Here is a 24421-nt window from a genome sequence, read left to right as displayed (position 1 = left end):
GATGGAGAAGAACGCATTTGCAATGTCAATAGTGGCGTACCACCTCACTGCCTTGGACTCCAATTCGTACTGGAGCTCCAACATGTCTGGTACAGCGGCACTCAATGGCAGGGTAACTTCATTCAAGTCACGACAGTCCACAGTCAATATCCATCCTCCATCAGATTTACGTACAGGCCAGATGGGGCTATTGAAGGGTGAGTGGGTCTTGCTGACCACCCCTTGGTTCTCCAGCTCTTGGATCATCTTATGAATGGGTATCACAGCGTCTCGGTTCATTTGGTATTGTCGTCTATGTACTGTTGTAGTGGCCGTTGGCACTTGTTGATCCTTGACTTGCAGCAATCCCACAATGGAAGGATCTTCTGAGAGGTCAGGCAGGGTAGATAATTGTTTAAATTTCTCTGTAGCCACTGTGACTACACCAAAAGCCCATCCATACCCCTTTGGATCTTTGAAGTATCCTCTCCTGAGGTAATCAATGCCAAGGATGTAAGGGGCCTCTGGACCAGTCACAATGGGGTGTTTTTCCCATTTGTCCCCTGTTAAACTCACTTCAGCCTCTAGCACTAATAATTCTTGACTTCCTCCTGTCACTCCAGAAATCCAGATGGGCTCTGTGCTTTTATGTCCTGATGGCATCAAGGTGCATTTTGTGCCAGTGTCTACTAAGGCTTTATATCTCTGCAGATCCGATGTGTCAGGCCATCAAACCCACACAGTCCAGTAAACCCTATTGTCCCTTTCCTCCTCCTGTATGAAGGCAGGGTCCCTCTATTGTTCTTGATCAGAGTATTCGCTGTCTGATCTTTGCATTGCCCAATCAGAGGTCCCCTCATCAGGATCACAGGAATCGATCTGTCTTTCTGCATCCCAAAGGTTACTGATCTCTTTACGGGGTCTCTGCATCAACTACGTGGATGGTCTTCTTACTAGGTTTCTTCCCTCTCAATTCTCGTACCTGGGCTTCAAGTTTGTAGATAGGTTCACCATCCCACTTCTTCATGTCTTCCCCTTGGTCATGCAGAAAGAACCATAACTCACCACATGGTCTGCTCTTGGGGTTTCCTTTCCTTCTGAGTGGGACAGAAGGAGACTGAGACCAATCTCTTGGGCTGTCTCTGTGGTGATTCTCACATTTGGGGCACTTGTAAGGTCTCTCCATCCTCTCCCCAGTGTGTGTGCGCTGGTGGTAGAGATTGGAGCTGTCTCTGAAATCTAACTTGCTGACCCATGGGAGTGAGGAGGCTTCCATACCTTCTGCTATACTCCGTATCCAGGCACACATCATGTCCACAGTTGGTTCATCCATCCTTGGATGATATATTGTTAACAAGCAGTTAACATATGATGCAGGGGTACCTTGAATTACTTTTCTCCACATGGGCAGCGTGCAAGGAATAAGCTCTGGAGTTAGGAAGTTGTTATCGTCTGGGTCACTGTAAATCATTTCCAGCCTGACCAATTCCCGCAGGTACTGGACGCCTTCCTCTGCAGTAGTCCACCTTCTTGGGGAGCTCATTAGATCTTCCTTGAACGGGTACCTTTCTCTCACACAGAAGAGGAACCGGAACCAAAGACTGCGAATAAATTTCTCCCTTCCAATTTCCTGTTCAATTTCATGATCTCTAGCAATGGATCCTAGCTGCTGTGCTTCATGACCTTCTAACAGGTGACTTCTAGCCCCGTTATCTCAGCATCAGAGCAGTCAGGTAAGAATTTGTTCACCAGACTGGCAGTTGTAATCTCTCCACAAGTCCCGAAGTTCTGATGGGCTCAGGGACCAGGTAACTTCGCTTTCCTGTCTAATTTCCTCTCTGGTTGATCAGCCTTCTTCTATTGATGAACTGGTTCTTTGTGAACTGGCTCTTTGCCTCGCCTCCTCTTCTTCTCCTGTTATTACTTCCATTAATTCTTCTCTTGGAGGCATGGGCGGGGTAGATCCTTCTCCTCCTTCCTCCTTTACTAATCGCGGAGGTAGGTCTGTAGGTCCTGTAGATCTCCTTATCCATGTCTTCCTTTTCACTACAGGGGCAATAATGACTTCAGATGTTGTAGTTTGGGTCCCTGTCTCAGTCATAGCCTTTTTAGAGTATTGAACTGCAGCTCGATAGGCACAGGCCAGGCCCCAGTACAGGGTGAGAAGTTGCTGGTTTTGATCGGGGTAGGCAAGGCATCCTTCCATTAAACGACGTGTCAGTTTGTTGGGGTTGAATACTTGTTCTGATGTGAAGTCCCAAGCAATGGGGGGTGTTAGATGCCCTAAGAACCTGCCTAAATTCATCCACATTCCTTGCCATCCAGGAACTGGCCCCTTTAGAGAACATCCCAGTAAATTCTCTCTCGAAATTGGTTTTGTCCTAACACAAGGCAACAAAGACAACACTACCTTCCCCACTCCCCATACTGTTTTAAGAGTGTTGGTTATAAGCAGCAACATAGCCAGACAGCTCAGGTAAGGATTAGTAAGGATCACGTGTGCCTTCATTACAAGACCCTCTATGTCAACACTAAGAAGGGAGAAAAAATTGATTTTATCCCCTTGTAGGTCCTTTAGGGGATAAGTTCCACATCCCAGCAAAAGTGTTAGTAAAAGTACCAGCATAGCCACTAAAGCTGGGCGTATAGCCATGTTTATGTTAAATGTTCCCGGGTTAGCAAAAACAAACAGATAAGTGAGGCAGTTGTTTATATAAACAATCCTTCTTGGTAGTCCTCCTGGGTTTCAGCACCAAATTTTTTATTGTTTACTGTGGCTGAACACCAGGTATCCACTGGGCCTGCACCCAAGTCCCTCTGGAGGGAGGGGGGGGAAGGGGGGAAAAGAGGGAAGGAAAAAAAAACCTACTAGATTGGAGTTGCTAAGAAAGATCATTTATATTTACACAAAGATAGAAAACACTATAAGCAATATGCATACAGAGAAGAACTAAAAATAAAGATACTTCCCCACAACCAACGATCTCCTCCCCCGATGGAACTGCCTGACCACTCCGCACAGCTACCCCGTAAGAGAGCGAACTCGCTCTTCCTCCCCCTTTTTATATTTTAGTTGACCTAACATGGTATAGAATATCTTCCTGTTTGAGTCAGGTGACTTATCCTAGTTTCCTCCCCAGAAAAAGAAATGTTATTTAGCTATACAAACCCATTGCACTGCTATATTCCAAAATATTCAGATGTGGTACAAAACGGTGGATACAGTAGAGCAGAAATACCCTGATGACAGTTGTTATGATACAGACACTTACCCAATGATGATTTTTTTTAATGAATTATATTACTTTGGATCAGAGGGAACATGAGTTTTAAAGAGAAATATAAGGAGATCTTATTGATTTTAGAGTCTTTTGAAAGAAATTTTGTGTTGTTGATGCAGGTAAAACTTTCAGACTGATTGTCAGAAACATGTTTGATTCCCTCTAAGTTGATGAAAGAATGGAAAGTTATATCTACTGTCATGGTTTAACCCCAACCGGCAACTAAGTACAGTCCAACTGCTCACTCACTCCCCTGCTTTCCCTCTCTCCCAGTGGGATAAGGAGGAGAATCAGGGGGAAAAAAAGTAAAACCCGTGGATTGAGATAAGGACAGATTAATAATTGAAACTAAGTAAAATATAATAATAACAACAATAATAATAATAATGATAATTACAATAATTATAACTGTAATAAAAAGGAGAGAGAGAGAGAAAACCCAAGAAAAACAAGTGATGCACAATATAATTGCTCACCACCTGCTGACTGATGCCCAGCCTGTTCTTGAGCAGCAATTAACCCCTTCTGGCTGACTCCCCCCAGTTTATATACTGAACATGATATTCTCTGGTGTGGAACATCCCTTTGACCAGTTCAGGTCAGCCATCCTGGCTATGTTCCCTCTCAGCTTTTTATATACCTTCTCACTGGCAGAGAACGAGACACTGAAAAGTCCTTGACTCAGGGTAAGCACTGCTCAGCAACAACCAAAACATCAGTGTGTGTTCAAGTTTCGAGTTGGCTTCCCGTCAAGTTCCCCGAAACTCGACAACAAGGACCCACCTCCCAGAGAGGGAAAAGAGGGAAAAAAAATCTAAGCAGCCAAAGCTATAGCAAATATATATATATATTTTACATATGAGACAGATACACAAAAGGAAAATACCACACACCTGGGGGGGGGGGGGGGGAGGGGAAGGGGAAGGGAAAGGGAGAAAGACAAAAAGGGGCAAGGACCGAGCAAGTCAAACAGCCAGTCGAAGGCAAACTAGCAGAAATCTCACCACTTCCCTTCGAACGGGCAGAGTGACTTGACGCGGCCCAAGGCTCTCCTCTCACGCATGGCGGGTAGCGGCAGTCACTGTAGGCCTCGGCTCTAGATAAGCTCGACCGAAACAGGGACCCACCGTTCTCGAACCTCGTCGGAGAGGAAGAGGGCGCGATCCCTCCCACTGGCTTTGTTTATACCTCCAGTTACGTAAAGGAATAGCATGGAATACTTCCATGATCACTTTTCTAGTTCCTTCCTGGTTACAAGTTGGTCTCCAGGAAGGCCTAGGGTGAAACCACCACATTCTCCACCCCTTATTCCATACTATTTCTTTACGTAACACCTATGTTTCACGTTCGCGTATATATATATTCACATATACATATATATATATATATATCTTGTTGGTCTCTCGGCATAGTCGTCTTGTCGTTGGAAAATCAATGCCGATGTCAGTTCAGTCCAGATCTTTGGTCTCCTCAGTCACCATTACAGTTCTGATTTATGGCTGTTTCATCACTGGACTGTCTCATCACCGGATACCAGCATCGGCTTAGTTCAGGTCTCTCTCTCATCTGGTGACTGGCTTCCTGTAAGAACACAACTTAGGACATACAATCAGTTTTTTCCTAAGGCTAAATTTCCTTGAGGCACACACTGGATGACTCCATCCTTCCTCATTACCCACCACGTATGTCCTGGCCCTTGAGCAAAGACAATCCCACGAATGGGTTTGTCTTGGCCTGAGGCAGGGGTAATCCAAACAGCTTTCCCTAGCATTCCCCTCAAATGGACTGCTGGAACTTTATCTCCATCAACAATGTGAAGGGATTCTGCCTGTGCAGGGCCAGCTCGATTGATAGAACCCCTGGTGTTAACTAGCCAGGTAGCCTTGGTTAAGTTTTTGTCCCAGTTTTTATAAGTTCCTTCACCTAATGACTGTAGAGTGGTCTTTAATAATCTGTTGTATCTCTCAACCTTCCCAGCGGCTGGTGCATGATAGGGAATGTGGTACACCCATTCAATACCATGTTCCCTCGCCCAAGTGGTAACTAATTTATTTTTGAAATGAGTCCCATTGTCTGACTCAATACGTTCTGGGGTCCCGTGTCTCCATAGGACTTGCTTTTCAAGGTCCAGGATGGTATTCCGGGCCGTTGTGTGGGGTACTGAAAAAGTCTCTAACCATCCCGTTGTTGCTTCCACCATGGTAAGTACATGGCACTTACCTTGACGGGTCTGTGGCAGTTTGATATAATCAACCTGCCATGCTTCTCCATACTTATACTTATTCCATCGTCCACCATACCATAGGGGTTTCAGTCTTTTCGCCTGCTTAATAGCGGTACAAGTCTCACAATCATGGATAACTTCGGAAATGATATCCATGGTTAAATCCACCCCTCGGTCTCGTGCCCATCTGTAGGTGGCATCTCGACCTTGATGACCGGAAGCATCATGGACCCATCGAGCTTAGAACAACTCTCCCTTCTGCTACCAGTCTAGGTCTACTTGTGACACCCCTATCTGTGCAGCTCGGTCCGCTTCTCTGTTGTTATTATGTTCTTCATTAGCTCACTTCTTGGACACATGGGCATCTACATGGTGGACTCTCACATTCAGGTTCTGTGCTCTGGCAGCGATGTCCTGCCACAAGTCAGCAGCCCAGATGGGTTTTCCCCCACGCCTCCAGTTCATCTTCTTCCAGCGGTCTAACCATCCCCATAGAGCATTGGCTATCATCCACGAGTCTGTGTAGAGGTAGAGTCTCGACCATTTTCTCGTTCGGCGATGTCCAGGGCCAATTGGACGGCTTTGAGCTCTGCAAATTGACTCGACTCGCCTTGACCCTCAACAGCACCATGTTTTTTGATGCATTCACGTGGATGTTGTATCTGAGTCTGTTCATATTTCCACAGTTGGGGTACTATTTGCCTGTTTTGATGCTCTCTTTAAAATCAGGGAGAGGGATCCAAATTGTTTTATTAGTATACTATATTTATGTCATCATAACATCAGAAGCAATGAGTTTCATTGTAAATGTGTATTCAGTCCTGTTTACCTGTCCTGGTTTGGGTTGCTACCTCTTGGGCCTCATTAAAAATCGCACCCAGCCCTTTAGGGGAACAGGGGGGAATGGTTGTTTCCAACCTCTCACCTCCTTCTTCCCCTTCAGACCTGCTACAACAGTTTTTGAAAATATTGAGTTCCCTTTTGATGTTAAGGACAGCATAATGTTATTGTTAGTGTTGCTTTGTCAGCTCTGTACTGTCTACACCATGTTTAGGGTCAGAACAGGGTCTTCTAGGGAGGTTGTTTGGACGCCTGCCTTGGGAGTGGATAATGCTGAGTGTCAGGGGAAGTGGGAGGACATGGGCCAGTATTTGGAGAAGTTTTCTCCTCCAATGATCTGGAAATTCACCCCTGAACAACTGCAGGATCCTGTTAGCATGATAAGACTGGTGAAGGGAAAATGCTCTGGCAGTTCCAGAGATGGCCAGCTCACAGCAACCTACTGGGCCCTGGCCACTGCCTACCGCACACTACTTGACATGGTACAGCACTGTCAGAGGGAGGAGAGAAGGAGCAAATCCACAGGCACCACGTCCACCCAAACCACAGCTGAGTCAGAGGGAGAAAGAAATGAATCAACCGGTACCGTGTCCACACAAACCATCGAAGAGCCAGAAGAACAACCAAAACCAATAGCAGTCGCCCCTGTCCAGAAAAAGAAATCAAAGACTAAATCAGTCCGTATAGCAAATGATGACAAAGAGGCAGGACCTTCACATCCACCGGAGGAGACAGAGCCAGAAATAATCACTCGGGCCCTATCCCTGGGTGAGCTACGTGAGCTCCGGAGAGAGTTCACACAACAGGCGAATGAGTCCATTCTGACCTGGCTACTCCGAATCTGGGATGCCGCAGTTAACGACACAATTCTAGATGGGAGTGAAGCCAGACAGCTGGGATCCCTGTCTCAAGATGTAGTCATTGATCAGGGGATTGGAAGGAGGCAGGAAACTCTCAGCCTCTGACGGCGACTGTTGTCCGGTGTGAGGGAGAGATACCTTTGTAAGGAGGACCTCCACGTACAGCAAGGACAGTGGAACACGATGGAATAAGGTATCCGGTGCTTAAGAGAATTAGTTGTACTGGAGATAATCTTTTCAGAGGATGAAAGATTCCCTAAAAGTCCAGATGGTGTACAGTGCACATCCCAGATGTGGTTAAAGTTTGCACGACTCGGGCCAGAAATGTACTCCCACTACTTAGCAACGCTGCAATGGAGGGAGGGAGAGGACAAGGTGGGCGCGTTGGTTAGTAAACTCAGGATTTATGAAGACACTGTCACCGCCCCATTACGAGCCCATGTCTCATCTGTGGAAACCAAACTGGCCGAACATGTCCGAAGCCTGGAAGAGAAGATTGAAGAGGGACACGAGAAGCTAAGAGAAGAAATTAAGGAAGGGATCTTCCATATCGCGCCAGGACAAACAAGAGTCTCTGCTATTAGGAGCCAGCGTCCCCCAGCTAAGGAGAGAGGGCACACTCCACGTGGCAATCTATGGTTTTACCTCCATGAGCACGGAGAAGATATGAGGAGGTGGGATGGGAAACCCACCTCTTCCTTAGCAACCCGGGTACGTGAACTGAAAAGAGGAACAAGTGCCACAAAGAACTCTTCAAGGGTAAATGCTGCTCCAGTCTCTCATGGGCAAGACTCCAGACGGTACAGGAATGATGATACGTCTGATCCTCTTGAAGGGACCTCCAGGTCATACTCACAAGAAGAGCACAATGAGTACCATGACCAGGACTAGGGGTGCCCTGCCTCTAGCCAGGTAGAGGAGAGGGACAATCGAGTCTATTAGACAGTGTGGATTCGGTGGCCTGGCACATCAGAGCCACAAAGATATAAGGCCTTAGTGGACACCGGCGCACAATGTACTTTAATGCCATCAAGATACGTAGAGGCAGAATCCATCTCCATTTCTGGGGTAACAGGGGGATCCCAACAGCTGACTGTACTGGAAGCTGAAGTGAGCCTGACTGGGAAGGAATGGCACAGACACCCCATCGTGACTGACCCAGAGACCCCGTGCATCCTTGGCATAGATTACCTGAGGAGTGGGTATTTCAAAGACCCAAAAGGACTTTGTTGGGTTTTTGGCATAGCTACTGTGGAGACAGAGGAAATTAGACAGTTGAACACCTTGCCTGGTCTCTCAGAGGACCCCTCTGCTGTGGGACTGCTGAAGGTTGAAGAACAATTAGTACCAATAGCCACAGCAACAGTGCACCGTTGGCAATACCGCACCGACCGAGACTCTGTGACCCCTATACATAAGATGATCCGTGACCTGGAGACCCAGGGGGTGGTCAGCAAGACTCGTTCACCCTTTAATAGTCCTATATGGCCAGTGCGTAAGTCCAGCGGAGAGTGGAGGTTGACAGTGGATTACCGTGGACTCAATGAAGTCACACCACCCCTGAGTGCTGCTGTGCCGGACATGCTGGAGCTCCAGTACGAGCTGGAGTCCAAGGCAACAAGTGGTATGCCACCACTGACATTGCCAATGCCTTTTTCTCCATTCCTTTGGCAGCAGAGTGCAGGTCACAATTTGCTTTCACTTGGAGAGGTGTGCAGTACACCTAGAATCGACTGCCTCAGGGGTGGAAACACAGTCCCAGCATTTGCCATGGACTGATCCAGACTGCACTGGAAAAGAGCGAGGTTCCAAAACATCTACAGTACATTGATGACATCATTGTATGGGGGAACACAGCGGGAGAAGTCTTCGAGAAAGGAGAGAAGATCATCCAGATTCTCCTAAGAGCTGGTTTTACCATTGTTATGGGTTATAAGTCTGAGAGAGGAATTTTCCCTTCCCCTGCTTTCCCTGTAAGAGAAAACAGAGGTTGAGGGGGGAAAAGAATTGATTAGTTTCACAAAGGAGCTGGCATTAGCCTTACAAAAGAACTGGCCGACCTGCTTTATGGGCGATTTAGCTACCTGCTTTATGGGCGATTTAGCTACGTTGAGTGGGCCGGAGGGCCGGGGCCAGGTGGGCTGGTTTTGGAGTCGGAGGCAAGGGGGAGGTGGGGTTGCTTGGCTCCCGGGGTGCAGTGAGCAGGAGGGTTTTTTCTTCTGTCCCTGCTGGACCCATCCAGAGCCCAGTGGAGGAGTCTCCGAGAAGTGATCTCACTGACCAGCCCAGTCGAAGTACAGGTATGGGGAAACCTGGTAAGTTGACTACATCACGCTCCCCAAAACTCGCCAAAGCAAGCGCTACGTACTGACCATGGTAGAAGGAAGTACTGGATGACTGGAGACATACCCCGTGCCTCATGCCACTGCCCGGAATACCATCCTGGGTCTTGAAAAACAAGTCCTGTGGCGACACGGCACCCCAGAGAGAATTGAGTCTGATAATAGGACTCATTTCAAGAATGGTCTGGTAGACACCTGGGCCAAAGAGCACAGCATTGAGTGGGTGTATCATATCCCACCTCAAGCAAAGGCAAACCCATCCGAAGAATTGTTTTTGCTCAAGGACCTGGTTTCACCTGGTGGGTAATGCAAAAAGATGGGGAGACACGTGTACCACAAGGGGACCTAATTTTGAGTGAGAATGGTCTGTAATGTTTCATTGTATATATATAAATATATAAGTGTATATAGTTTTACGGAGACATAGTTTTTAAAGGGGTTAATTTGGGCATGACATGTATGACATAGAATAAGGGGTGGATAATGTCCTAGTTAGAACAGCTGGGACCGATTCATGACTGTATGGGTGTAGCCCAAAACTGTGTATTCTATAGCCCTCCATGCCATTTCCCAGAAACTGTTGTCAGTAGAGGCCTGCGAGGTGGGGGGATGTTCCTGTCCTCATGCCCTTTTGTGGAATTCCCTGACTGAGCACCATTACACCCTTTGTGGAATTCCCTACTCTGAGGAAAAGACTGAGCATCCTTTTATGGAATTCCCCGCTCTGAGGGAGGGACTAAGTATTCCTGTCTGAGCTGGAGAATATATAAACCTGGAGTTTCAGAACCTTACCACCACTCGTGGGATCCAGGGGAGGACTGCAGCTCACCGCTCTCAGCCAGACTGCAGCTCACCGCTCTCAGCCGGACTGAGACCACCACCCTCAGCTGGACTGCAATCACCACTTTGACCAGACTGCAGTAGCTCTCCCACCGGCAGGTTTTTTCCCCTCTCCCTTTGCTTTGGACTCGGGGGGGGCCCAGGGAGTACCGTTTTGTTTGTGCCCCAGGGTACTGGGTTGTACATTTGGGCTTTGTGGGTTAGAGCCGGTTGCTTGTCTGTGTGGTCGTACTTATTGTATTATTTTATTAAATTGTTATTCTGACTTGTAATCTCTCTTTTGAGTTGGGTTGGTTTCCCCTGCTGGTTAACTTTTAAACCAGTACACCATGTTTATCCAGTTTAGAGACAAGGATGTCATGCAGGACAATGTCAAATGCTTTGCACAAGTCCAGGTAGATGATGTCAGTAACTCTTCCCTCATCCATGCATGCTGTAATCCCATTGTAGAAGACCACCAGATTTATCAGGTATGATTTGCCCTTAGTGAAACCATGTTGACTGTCACCAATCACCTCTCTGTTTTCTACGAGCCTTAGCATAGCTTCCACGAGGATCTGCTCCATGATCTTGCCAGGCACTGAGGTGAGACTGATCAGCCTGTAGCTCCCTGGGTCCCTATGGGAAGACCCACATTTTCCTTAGTCTTCCTTTTATCATCAATGTACCTGTAGAAGCTTTTCTTGTTACCTTTGATGTCTCTGGGCAGATTTAATTCTATCAGGGCTTTAGATTTTTCTAACTTGATGCCTGACAGCTAGGACAATTTTTCTGTATTCCTCCCAGGTTCCCTGTCCTTGCTTCTAGCCTCTGTCATCTTCCTTTTTGTGTTTGAGTTTGTCCAGAAGCTCCATGTTCTTCCTTGCAGGTCTCCTGGCATTTTTGCCTGACTTCCTCTTTTTGGGATGCCTTGCTCCTGAGCTTGGAAGAGGTGATCCTTTGTTATTAACCTGCTGTCTTGGGCCCCTCTTCCCTCCAGGGCTTTATCCCATGGTACTCCATCAGGCAGATCCCTGAAAAGGCCAAGGTCTGCTCTCCTAAAGGTCAGGGTAGTGAGTTTGCTGTGCGCCCTCCTCGCTGCCCTAAGGATCTTGAACTCCACCATTTCATGGTCACTGCAACCAAGGCTGCCCTCAAGCTTCACATACCTCACCAGCTCATCCTTCTGGTCTAACAGAAATAAGCTGTCAGTCACCAAGGGAAGCTGCTCTGGAGCAGGCCTGATCTGCAGCAGAATGGCAGATTTTGGTGCACAGGGGTTTTCCCTCAGGGAGGGAAGCCCCAGAGCAGTGGAGAGACCCACCAGAAGTCTCATGGTAGCCGATTACAAGGCTTGGGCATTGCCAGAGAAACAGCAGATTTAAACACCATCTAACCACCCCCATGCCTATAATAATCAGGCTAAGGTTTTAAGGAAATGTTTATTTTCAGAGACCCTAATACACTGCAATACATCACTGAATGCTCATGCAGCGGAGTGGGGGGGGGAAGCAAAGCAGGAAACCTGTTTTGATGCTTTTATAGCAACACCTTTCACACGTGCTGAGAATTGCTCAAAATTCTTGGAAGTTTTCAGAAATTCAAGTACACAAACACTTGTCGGAGGACAGAAATTGTGTGAACAATTTCTATTGCATTTCTGAGACCTTTACCTTGGCATGGCTGGGTGCAGACAGTAAAAAATACTGCACCACTAATATGGCTGCAGGCCTTGTGCCAAGGTGAAGGAGGAGTTCTTTTGGCAAGAAAACAAGTTTTATGGACACCTACTGTTATCCAATTAGTACTGTACACCACAGTATGTTTCCCTTATGTATCCAATGTAACCTGGGGAAGAATCACATGTCTGTGTGTCACAGGCAGCTTATAAGCTGTCTGTCCTCTAATAAAGTAGATATTTTTGCCAATCATATTGATTTGTGTGCATTTCTGTCTGACCCCCTCCACCGTTATCTGGCGCCCGTTTAACAGGGAGTCCTACTTCGTCGAGTTCTGCAGGGACGTAAGGTGAACGGCAGGACAAGGACACTGTAAAGAAATTGTTTTGGGACGGGATCTCTACGGGATCGGAAGACGTTAGAAAGTGTACTATAATTTGGCGTCTGGCAGTTGAGTCGCTACCAGAGTTAAGTTCTGAGCGACAGGAACTCATAAATGTTCAAACAGCTCTGTCGGGAGATGGCGGGACTACGGCGGGTCCCCGCCCCGATCGGTCCACTGTAGGGGAGATCCCCGTGCCTGCGGCTGCGAAGTTGTGAACGCTAGAAACCTTAAAAGCGGTGGGATCACCTCCATTTAGCACCGTGCATGTAGCAGCAGAAAGTGTAGAGGCTGCAGGTAAATCAGTAGCAGCGGCGAATACGACTGGAACCGTGCCAACGGCACCGCTCTCTACTGTGGCTGCGCAGTCAGCAGTGTCGCTCCTCACTGTGCCTGCTACTGCGCATGTGTCGCCTGGAACAACGCTGCTAGGAGCCTCCGCATCCCTAGATGGCACTGCATCGCTGGTGCCTGAAGCCACCATGAAACCCGGAAGAAAGCCACGGTGAATCGCTGCCATGGCAACAGATGCTGTTTTCGGGAAAAAAAAAATGCTTTTCTAGGTATGGTACATATGAAAGAAAGTAGCAACCTTGAATTAGAAGATGCTATATTAGCACAACGAGCAACTCCGAAAAAAGTGCCACTTCTCGTTGACAGGAGAGGCAGGTTAGAGAACTGCCTTTCTGTATTTTTGTTAACTCTCGTGTTAATTGTGCTGTGTGTCCAATGTCGTTGTGAACTCGCTGTATTGCTAACGGTACCGTACTAGTGTGTGTGTTGGGGGTTGTGTGTGTGGAGAAGCGACCATACGTTAGTAACCAGAGATGAGAGTCCGGGAGAATCTCCTCTCGTTTGAGTGTCTCAGGTGAACATAAAGTATAAAAATTCCCTTTAGGATTACTCAAACAGTTGCCAGAGTCTGGCGTGCCGGCGCTGGGGCCGCGCGCTGGGGCTGCCGTTGCGCCGAGTTCGGCTGTGGGGGAGGCGGCGCTGGCAACCACGGCAAAAGGCGGCAGAGGGACCTCAACGACAGAGGCGACGGCGGGACAAGCGGCAACACCGGCAGCTACTTCTGCAGAACCAGTCAGACTTCTGCGGGGATCCCCGGGAGCTGCATGGCGCACGGAGCGGCCCGGGGAACAGCAGCTCAGCGGTGACTTGCTTGCGGGGGAGTGGCCCCCCAGAAACCAAGCATGTCAGTAATTGAGAAGAGAAAGCAGAATCTCTCTCTTTAGTCCTTCTACTCACTTGTAGATAACTTAAAACTAAAAGATTGTGTTTTACTAAAAGCTAGCATGCAAGAAATTTTAAGAGTTTCCCAGAGAATGAATCTTTATATAAAAGCTTTAGTGAATTGCCTTATTTTTAGTTACATCTTACCCCTGTAAAGACCTTCTGCCAAAATATCGTGTTCAACCTTAGCAGGAGGAGACATAAGGTTCACACAATAGACATCATTTGTTGCTTAGCAACTGGGTGGGACTTAAACCACCTCCAGCAGTTTCTCAGAACTAGGGAGAGAGTAGAACTTACCTTAGAAAAACTACAAATTTGCAAATAAGATAAATGGAAAGCCAACAGGCTGAAGATTTCCTTAATTCTTAGATAAAACATCTCTCTATCTTCCTGTTATAAACTGAGAAGTGATTGTAACAGTGGAAATCACATCTTTAGAATCGTGTTTAAAAAGGTTTACTCAGTTGATTTTAACATTTGAATGTTTAGTTTACATTCCTGTCTGATATTATTTCTTTTCCTTGGTCAAGTTTAGTGAATTCATTATTATTTTTCTTCTGTGTTTGTGACAGAGTTGCACCTTTGAACTGCATTTCATGTACTGCTTAAGCAATTGTTAATATTCTATTTATAACATAGCAGTAAGTACATTTTTTCAGATTTTAATATATATCTTCTGTCGTGGATTCGTACAGTATGTACAGAACAGTTTGGTCAAATGAAACATATTATACATTTTTAAATGTTTTATAACTGCTGATATAGCATACAACCCAATTGCTTTTATTTAAAACACTTCTCAGACACGCACTATGCTGTGAAGTTTGACTTATCTCTCTTTGCACTGATGTTATGTCGACAGTTGCACTACATGAATTTCAGATTATTTTTAAAATAACCTAACGAGATGCACAATGTGTGTGTTTAATTTATACCGATAAAAGGGCAGATTACTAAATTACACTTTTCAAAAACCATTGATGCGTGAATTAGAACTTTTTATGCCCATTTGATTTATAAAGCAGAAATGTCTGGAGACTATATGGTAGTCTGTCAGGAAATCAGTAGAGATTGCAACAAAACTGAGTTACTGGAGTCAGGTTGAATTTAGTAAAATTTTTCTAGTTTACCTCCCAATATAACAATCTCAAAGCTAGATTTAGTTAGCTTTACATTCAGTAAATTATTTAAGAACTGTGAGTGATTTAGGATTTTAATATAACAGGTGTGGTTTTTACCTGTTCTGTGCTGTTGTTCCACAATTATGGAGTTACATGATCTTACAACTAGTTATTTGTTCTCCTTTGTGCTGCTTATGTTGTGAATTTTGTTCTCTTACCAGAATTTCATAAGTAAAAGAACTGCAAATACGAGCAGATAATGTAGATCACATCTAAGGAATCGGCTGCAAGCTGGAATCTGACCTTCTCTATCCTTCTGAACTGCACATGTAGCTTAAAGCTGAGTATTAAAAAGAATAATCAAACAGTATTTTTTTCACTGTCATAGACTTAAACATGCTAAATATATTGAAAAGTAAGTAAATTAACTTTTACGTAATTAACTTTTCCTTCTTGGTATAGTGGGCAACATTTCTACAGTGTTCTGAAGAGAAAGACCTTTGTAGTTATATTTTGATTTTGTGGTTATATTTTTAGTTTCCTGTTTAGATAATATTAATTATAATTTTGGAAAAAGAGAGAAAACGACACAAAATCTTTAATTTGATCCCAAGTGCAAGAAATGTATGGTCTGTATTGAAAAGACCTGAGATGCACCTGGTGTTGTAATTGGTATGACTAACAATACCTCTCACATGTCTTCAAATAATCCTTATTCGTTTGGTTATATCACAAATCAAAAATGTTCATTCTCAATCTACCATTAGTAATTGTCATGAATAAGAGGAGCCAGTCTGTGGTTCCGGTGAGCCTAGCCCGAGAATGAGCAGATGATGCGAAGTACAGGAAGTTAGAAAAACTGTTCTAATTGCTTTTGTCATCTTTGTATTAATCAGAACAATAACTATGGCCATGCATTAACCATTCAATGCAGGTCATGCATCTTAAAGAACAAAATGCATTGGTTTTTTCCTTCTTGTATAACAGGCCTCTTGCCCTAATAGATCCCTGAATCTATTGTTCCAGAGTTAAGGAAATCTCTGTCACCAACAAGGTGTTTCCACTTATTCTTTTTGTATGTGGTATTATATTACTAGCAAGCAAGGATCAGAGTTGGAATCACAACTTGCATTTTTCTCCAACATAGAAAGTTATAATATGATTACATTTGTATTATGAATTTAGCCAAAATTTAGAAACAAACTCTCCTGAACTGTGTGCTGCCAAGTTGTTCTTGCAGCAGTGTTAAAGGTAAAAGCTAAAACTAAACCCTGGCTTCAAGAAGTGAAGGACATATGTGATGCCGTGTGCAGAGTGTCAGCAATTGTGCTTGGTTTTGCCTCCTGGGATGGGGCAGCCGTGTCACTAAGGGGAAAAGAAGACAATGGAAAACTATAGAACTTGTAACATCCTGAGGCCTAATGGTTGTCGCTGTATACAACGATCTGTTTCTGTGCTGTTCATGTCACGCCAGTGATGTTGTGAAGATCAGGCAGAATGGTGTGGTTTTGGAATTCTACATCAGACAGTGATTATTTTGCAGTGCTCATATTTGTATGTATTTCATCCCAGTAGTGTTACAGCAGGTGGCAAGAATCATTTGGGATCAGCATATGACAGAAACCTTTTGGCTTACGAGTCTACCCAAAATTATATGGGATTGTGCAATAACAATTTTTGAGGTAAAATTCTATATCATATCCAAACTAGACAAACTTTAAAAGGGTGGATTGCTTGCATAGTTTGAAAAATACTACCAAATTGCCAGACAATACTATGTCTTTGGTATAGAGGTCAGTGATTTAAGAATTTGTAAAACACTTTTGCAAGACAGAAACGGGGAGAGAACAGGTGGCAGCCCCCTCAGTTCACCTGCAAAAGTTGTTTCATATGTTAAGTTTTTTTTGTACACAGGTGTTCGTAACTGCCTGCATGATGAATGAGTCCTTGGAAAGAAAGAACAAGGCTGATGCTGTTTTCTGCAGGTAACAATGGTGACATCAGGAGCTGTTGTGGCTTAACATTTTCCTCAATATTGTTAGAACACAGTTTTTGGAGCACAGTTTTTTGGTTTTTTTTAGTATTATAAACATAGTTTTTCTTAGTCATATGCACCTTTTTAGTATATTTTTTAAGCACATGAAATTAAGGATTTAAGAGAGTGTATTGTACGAACTTTAAAGTAAGTATTACAAGAGCACAATTTTTCAGCATTATGAGCACATTTTAGTGTTGTTAAGGCACAGTATTTTTGGTTTTGTTGGAGCACAATTTTTTAGTATGTTTAAGCATATAATTATAGAAGGTAAAGATCTTAGATTATTCACTGGGTACTGGTGGAGGAAAGTTTACCTGTTTGGTGGAGAAGCTTTAACACCATAAGGTACTAGAGAGAATTAGTATGGTTTCATAATTCATGAGACACAGTGAAATGAGATTCAAAAGTATGTTTGTGTGAAGTGTGTTTGAATGATGGTGGCCACTGTGTGAAAGTGAATGAATGAAAATGTATGCATATATATGTGTGAATATTCATTTACACATACACAAGCACTTTTGATTAAACAAATACATAGATACCTTTACATAAAGTGGCAAAAATTCCTGAAGCTGCAATAGAATGGTATGCAAAGGGTGCAATAGAAACAGAAGATCTAGTATTAATGTATGATTATGCCATTGTGTTATTTAAGGGCCAGGGTGTGAAAAAGAATAACAGAAGACATATGGCCCAGGGTTGAATGGAGTTCCATTTCCAGGGATGTTCTGGATGGAGTGGAAGTTTTAAGAATAAACCCCACATTTAAAGAAACACTTTTAGGCACACTTTGGGAGCACACATCTTGGGGTCAATGGGTTGTTAAGTTTATTAATGATAGTAGTGTTATTGTATGTTTGCGTTTATTGAAATGTTATGGAAACAATAAGGAATGTTACAGAAATGCAATTTAAATTGTTCAAACTTCAACGGGGGATTTGTCGGAGGACAGAAATTGTGTGAACAATTTCTATTGCATTTCTGAGACCTTTACCTTGGCATGGCTGGGTGCAGACAGTAAAAAATACTGCACCACTAATATGGCTGCAGACCTTGTGCCAAGGTGGAGTTCTTTTGGCAGGAAAACAAGTTTTATGGACACCTGCTGTTATCCAATTAGTACTGTACACCACAGTATGTTTCCCTTATGTATCCAATGTAACCTGGGGAAGAATCACGTCTGTGTGTCACAGGCAGCTTATAAGCTGTCTGTCCTCTAATAAAGCGGACATTTTTGCCAATCATATTGATTTGTGTGCATTTCTGTCTGATCCCCTCCGTCGTTAAACACTAGCTGCAACTTATCAGAAATACTAGATAAATTAGGTTGGCTGCATTTTGTTAGTCTATTAGCTGGTGTTCACACAGTTCCCTGTAAATTCTTTTTCTCACTCGTGTCATATCTTCTTGGGAGAACTGAAAAGGTTGGTCTAAGGCGAGGCACTTGCAATACTGGAGCACAAAAACTCCACAATCACTGTCATTTTTCTGCTGTGGAATACACTTTGTCACAGCAGTCTGCCAACCTTGAAGGAACTCGGGGTGATTCTTCTCCTTTACTTCAGTCAGCAAATATTGTTGAATGTTTTCCACACAAAACTGAAAATGAATGCCTTGGGAATCATAAAATGAAATAATTCGACTGGGGATGTTCACAACAATGAGGGACCAGTGGACTTCCAGGTGAATAGGAATTAATAAGAGAGTCTTTTTGAATAAGTCTACCTTTTTAGTCCATCATTTTACCCCATTATATCCTTTGGTTATGAGTTGTCTATGAAAAAAACTGTTAAAGAAATGAATCTTTTCAGGGACTGCATCCATTATGAGTTCACCATACATGTTAATTATTTGGTCATTCAGCCAGTTTTGGCCTTCCAGTGTAGTTAAATCATCTATATCCAGTATGTGTTTATCATAGGAGATTTGAAAATTGCAAGTGGAGGGTTTTGGATGTTTTTCTTGGTATTTCATGATTTCTCTGGTGATAAAAGATTTTCTATGGGAGAAATCTTCATTAAAGATTTCTTCTAATCTCTTCAGGACATCTTTTTCACAGAGTGGTATTAAGCTGCCATATTTCTTTATAAATTCATCTATAAATTCATGAAGCCACGTTACCAATTGCTCATCAGTTACCCGAGAAGTTTTTTGACTGTCTTTTTTGTCTCTTTTGTGAGTTCTTGATTTCAGTCCTGTGCTTTCTGGTGAAGGCTTTTCGAGAGGATTTTTACAGTAAGGGTGATCTAGTAATATTGAACTAAAAATGTTTGAGGAGTCTTTTATTTCCCTTTGGTTAGGGCTATTTTCATTTTGTGTCGGTTCCATGGATAAGAGTCCATTTGTATGATTGGATAAAATATATTTTTATCTCTTTTATTTTTCTATTATCAAGTCACATACAGCTTGGGATTTGAACAGTATTTCTAATATTGATCGTTCATTAGGGTATCTTCTAGTCTGGATCTCATTTGCACAGGAATACTGTAAGTGCCAGTTGGTTCAGTTATATTCCCAAGGTTGTCACTGAAGGTGACGGTGCTGTCAGTGAGGTTGAGGGTGGTGGTGGTGCAGGACAGGTTTGCGTGATGTGGCATCATGTTTTGGGTGTAGTTGTCCAGCACAGGCTGGATGACTCTGCTGTTCGATGACTGTGTTGATCATATCAGGGGAGTAAAGGTTTGTAGATGGAGTAAGGAACAGTCCGTATGCTTGAGCTTGCATCTCAAGTTTCTGTATTCTGAGCAGCAGGTGGTCGTTGGCATGTTCTAGTTTCTTCAGGTTGTTTTCTAGCTCTTTTGTGCACTGCAGGTCTCTTTGCAGTTTACGGATGTTATCAACTGAGGTTTTTAGGATCATTGTTTTATCCCAGCGTATATTTGGGTCATTGGGTATTAAAGTGCGTAGTTCTTTTAAATTATTATTAATATTAAATCTTCTTCTTCGTTCATTAAAGTTGTGGTTGTCTTTCTTTTGCCTCTTTTTAACTAACACTCTTGCTTCTGAGTCTGTGAGTTGCCTTTTTACATTAGGAAGATTAGCTGGACACGAGTTGCTGATGTTTAGTTCTGGAGGAGGCACGCTTTGGTTGTCATGAAGGTTAATTAAATTGTCAAACACAGGCAACGTATTTGTCATTTTTAGTGTAAGGGTTCACAGTAATTTATAGGATAGAATACTGTCTCTCTGGATGCAAAAGAATGAAACTGGAGAACAATCACGTTCCTTCAGATATAAGCAGTGTTATTTAGCATTTAGGTTGCTTTAAATCAGGAACTTGCTTATAGGAGCATGTCAGGGGATTAGGGATGCTTCTTGGGAAAGCAGCAGCTTTGGTCTAAGGTTGCTACTCACTTCCATTGCTTAGCACAGAGACTAGAACAGATGCAATTCAGGACAATTTTAGATACTTTTAAAATTATGCATATTTGTAATTTATAGAATCTGAGCAAGGTAGAATTTGTCTTTTGAATTCCCAAATATAATAAACTGAAACAAATTAATGCAAGACTATAATTAATAATTAGTTGTGTCTCATTTTTGAGTTTGTTATTGGTACTGTTATCTTTTTTAGTAAAATATTTTTGGGTGAAAGAGTATTTAGACTCTTTGTTTCTCTTTCTTAGAAAGCTTCACAGTTCTGAAAGCATCTGAATTGGTTTTTAGCAACAATTTGCATTAAAAAAAATTTGACTAAAAAACAGTTTCTACCTCTCAGTCTTTCTGACATATGCTTTATGGAGAAGAGAATAGAAAAATTAAGATTATCAAAGAAGTTTACATAGTTTTGTTTCTTGTTCATTACTATAAAAGTTAAAAAAGGTTTTGATTTTCTCTATTCACTTACTAAGCAACAGTTCAGATTTAAAAAGCCATGTTTTTGTTAAACAGTTCTCTGTGTTGTCTCTTTAGATCTTATCTCTCCTCACAAAGGTGGAAACTTCAAACTAGAAATGGTTTGGGTTTTTTTCTTTTTTTTTTTTTCTTTTTTCTCTGGCAAAAACTGCTTTTGTCAAATAAGATATTTTGGAATTAGGCATTCTACTAAATAAGTTTACCTTAAAGGTTCTTCGATAATCTCCAAAAACCTGTCTGTAAAATACAGAAGTAATGAAAGAGTGTTTACACAGCTGTGCGCAGGGGGAAGGCAGTACAGCTATATTTAGCATTATTTCTGTTTCGCTCTGGTGGAAAGTTGTTCTTCTCACACACTGTGGAATTTCTTATCAGTAGTCAAAGAACTTTAAAAACTTTACTTTTCTATTTCATTTATGCATGTATCTTAAGACAATCTTGGTTATTTAACTGAACAACTTCAAAAAACAGTAAGACTATGTTATGAATTTGTAAGATAATTTCTTTCTCTAATCAGAAGGTTGCAAAGTTACAGTTTTTATAAAGCAGGAGAGTTTTATTCCTTCTCTAGCTCCCTGAGAAATTGGTGTTGTAAACTTTTTCGTGGATTCTGCTGGGGGGAGATTTGGGCTCCTGTTTAGTTGCTAAGTAACAGACTGTCTCTATTGTGTAATACATTTTCTCTCTCTCCCTGGTAAAACTGAATTTTGCAAGGGAGGGCTTCCCACTTTTCTTTTTCCTTTTTCTCTCAGCAAAAACTTTGTTCATTTTTTCACACACAGACACATGCACAGTGACATTGGTAAACACTGTGAGATCACAAAAACACATTTGACAAACACTAGAGTAAACATGGGAATTAATTAATTTTTTTTTAGCCTGCTATCCCTTTTCTTTGGCAGGGGTTGTCTTTTTCAGGCTTTCATTACATTAAACATATCTTATGTGTTTTGCCCTACACACATTGAGAGACTGAAACAGTCAATTAGTACATGAACAAAGAACCAGTAATTCAGGCTGCAAAGAAGCAAGAAAAGAAGGTGGATGCCGATGGTTCGTGCAAGGGTTTTGCTCTTTTGTTCATCGCCTGACCCCTGCCCTCTAGTTTTCTGTCCCTCTCCATTCGCCTATACATCTTGATTTGAATTTCTTTCCTTAGTTATTTTTTCAGTGGAGTCATCTGGTGGAAAAACTGTTTCTGCCTTCAGGAGTGAATTATTAGGTTTTTCTACAGTTTTCTGGCTTGTAGGTGTGGTTCAAGGACAGTTCACTATATTTTTAATACACTGGCAACCTGTTTATCTTCTTGGGCAGCTGCATCTCAGAATTTGGTTCTTATGTGAATTATTGCATAAATTGCTGCCCCCTGCATGCTTCCAAATTTTTCAGTCTCACAAGCATCAGGCAGACACACAAAATGTAACTTAACATAGTAGCTTTAAAGTCTTATTTTTCCAGCACCATAACAGCACACGTCGTAATTCAAAATCATTAACCTTGACACTTTTATGCTTAAGGAGGGTTTTCCATGTAGATATAACTACATTTTTGTCTTTAGTTCTATGTTGTCCCATTGTTAAAAGTTTTTGTTCCTGGTGGCACCCCCTGGTAGCTTACCTAACAAGGGGTCGATAAAGTTCTCAGATCCGGATCTTTTTTGTGGAATCCCACTGCTCTCAAGCTTCACCGGGCTGCCGTCTCCCTTGTGCGTCAACCCATGAGTCCCCCTCTCTTTAGGGGAGGAATCACTTGCTCTTTCTCTCTCTAGGAATCACTGCAAAAATTCTTTCTCAGAGAAAAATCTTCTTTGAATTCTCTCTCGGAGATAAATCTTCTTTGAATTCTCTCTCAGAGATAAATCTTCAGCCTCAGCAGTCATGTCGGTGGTCACCAAATGTCGCTGTTAAGTTGAGATGGCCCAAGCGACTTCTTTCAAAGTAGGAACAGAATAGCAGAAGGCTGGAAGAGCCTTTATTGCAACAGGTTGCAGACATTTATACTTTTTACACAACACACATGTCAACTTACTATTGGTGTCTTCATATAAACATACATCAGGCCGTACGCATGTCAATCTACTATTGGTGTCTTCATGTATAAATACATCAGGATTGGCTGCAAAATAGTAAACTTGTGCTGACACAGCTTTTGTTGAGTCATGATGATTTGCAAAAAGTCCAGGAAGTCTGTTTTTGTACTTCCTGTCTTCCATCTTCTTACTTCCTTCTGACAGCCTTTTTGTTAACCCCGACAACATCAGACTGGCAACTGGTCACTAGTGGGATTCTGCAGGGCTCCATCTTAGGCCTAGTTCTTTTCAATATCTTCATAAACTACTTGGACATAGGACTTGAAGGTATACTAAATTGGGAGGAGCTGTTGACTCCCTCGAAGACAGAGAGATCTTGACAAATTAGAGGTCTGGGCAATCACCAACTGTATGAAATTTAAGAAGGGCAAGTGCCAGATTCTGCACCTGGGACAGGACAACCCTGGATGTATAGACAGACTGGGGAACAAGATAGTGGAGACCAGCCCAGCAGAAAGAGATCTTGGGGTCCCAGTCAATGGCAAGTTGAATGTGAGTCAGAAATGTGACCTGGCAGCCAAAAGGGCCAACCATGTCTTGGGGTGCATCAAGCACAGTGTCACTAGTGGCTCAAGGGAGGTGATTGTCCCGCTCTACGCTGTGCTGGTGTGACCTCACTGTGTATAGTTTTGGGCGCCACAATATAAGAAGGATATAAAGCTATCAGAACATGTAGGAAGGAGGGCCATGAAGATGGTGAAGGGTCTGGAGGGGAAGCCATACGAGGAACAGCTGAGGTCACTTGATTTTTTCAGCCTGGAAGAGACTGAGGGGAGACCTCATCGTGGTCTACAGCTTCCTCACGAGGGGAAGCGGAAGGGCAGGCACTGATATCTTCTCTCTGGTGACCAGTGACAGGACCTGAGGGAATGGCCTGAAGTTGTGTCAGGGAAGATTTAGGTTGGATATTAGAAAAAGAGAGGGTGGTTGAGCACTGGAACAGGCTCCCCAGGGAAGTGGTCATGGCACCAAGTGTTTGGACAACACTCTCAGGCACATGGTGTGATTCTTGGAGTCGTCCTGCGCTGGGACAGGAGTTGGACTTCAGTGATCCCCGTGGGTCCCTTTAATCTCAGGATATTCTATGGTTCTAGGAGAACAAGGTCCAGCATAGCACTTCTCTTTGTTGACTCCTCTATCCTTTGGAGAAGGAAGTTATCATCAACGTATTCCAGGAACCTCCTGGATTGCCTATGCCCTTTTGTGTTGTCCCTTCAACAAATATCAGGATGGTTGAAATCCCCCATGAGGACCAGGACTTGTGAATGTGAGGCTGCTCCCATCTATCTATAGAGGGCTTCATCCACTTGGTCTTCCTGGTCAGGTAGCCTGTAGCAAACCCCCACTATAATGTCACCTGTCCCCATCCTCCCTTTAATTCTCACCGATAAGCTCTCAGTCAGCTCCTCATCCATCCCCAGGTGGAGCTCCATTCACTCCAACTGGTCACTGACATAGAGGGTGACACTCACTCCTCATTTTCCCTGCCTGTCCTTCCTAAAGAACCTGTATCCTTCCATTCCAACAATCCAGTTATGGGAACCATCCCACCATGTCTCCCTGATGCCAATAAGATCATAATCCTGCAGATGTGAACATGTCTTTAACTCCTCCTGTTTATTTCCAATGCTACCTGCATTTGTCTAGAGGCATTTAAGTTGGGTCCCTGATGA

General features: G+C 43.3%; 1 protein-coding gene and 1 pseudogene across 1 annotated transcript in view; one reads left to right on the top strand and one right to left on the bottom strand.

Annotated features, from left to right (window-relative positions):
- The window catches only part of LOC113957785 (guanine nucleotide-binding protein G(q) subunit alpha), a 164403-nt gene that overhangs the window by 112966 nt on the left and 27016 nt on the right, over positions 1 to 24421 (top strand). The gene's annotated exons all lie outside the window — the stretch shown is intronic.
- Positions 19231 to 19957, bottom strand: LOC113957783 (annotated as a pseudogene).

This window comes from Corapipo altera, unplaced genomic scaffold, assembly GCF_003945725.1.
Source record: "Corapipo altera isolate COAL_440 unplaced genomic scaffold, ASM394572v1 61148, whole genome shotgun sequence".
In the NCBI taxonomy this organism is placed as follows: domain Eukaryota; kingdom Metazoa; phylum Chordata; class Aves; order Passeriformes; family Pipridae; genus Corapipo; species Corapipo altera.
This window is presented reverse-complemented; position numbering and strand designations above follow the sequence as displayed.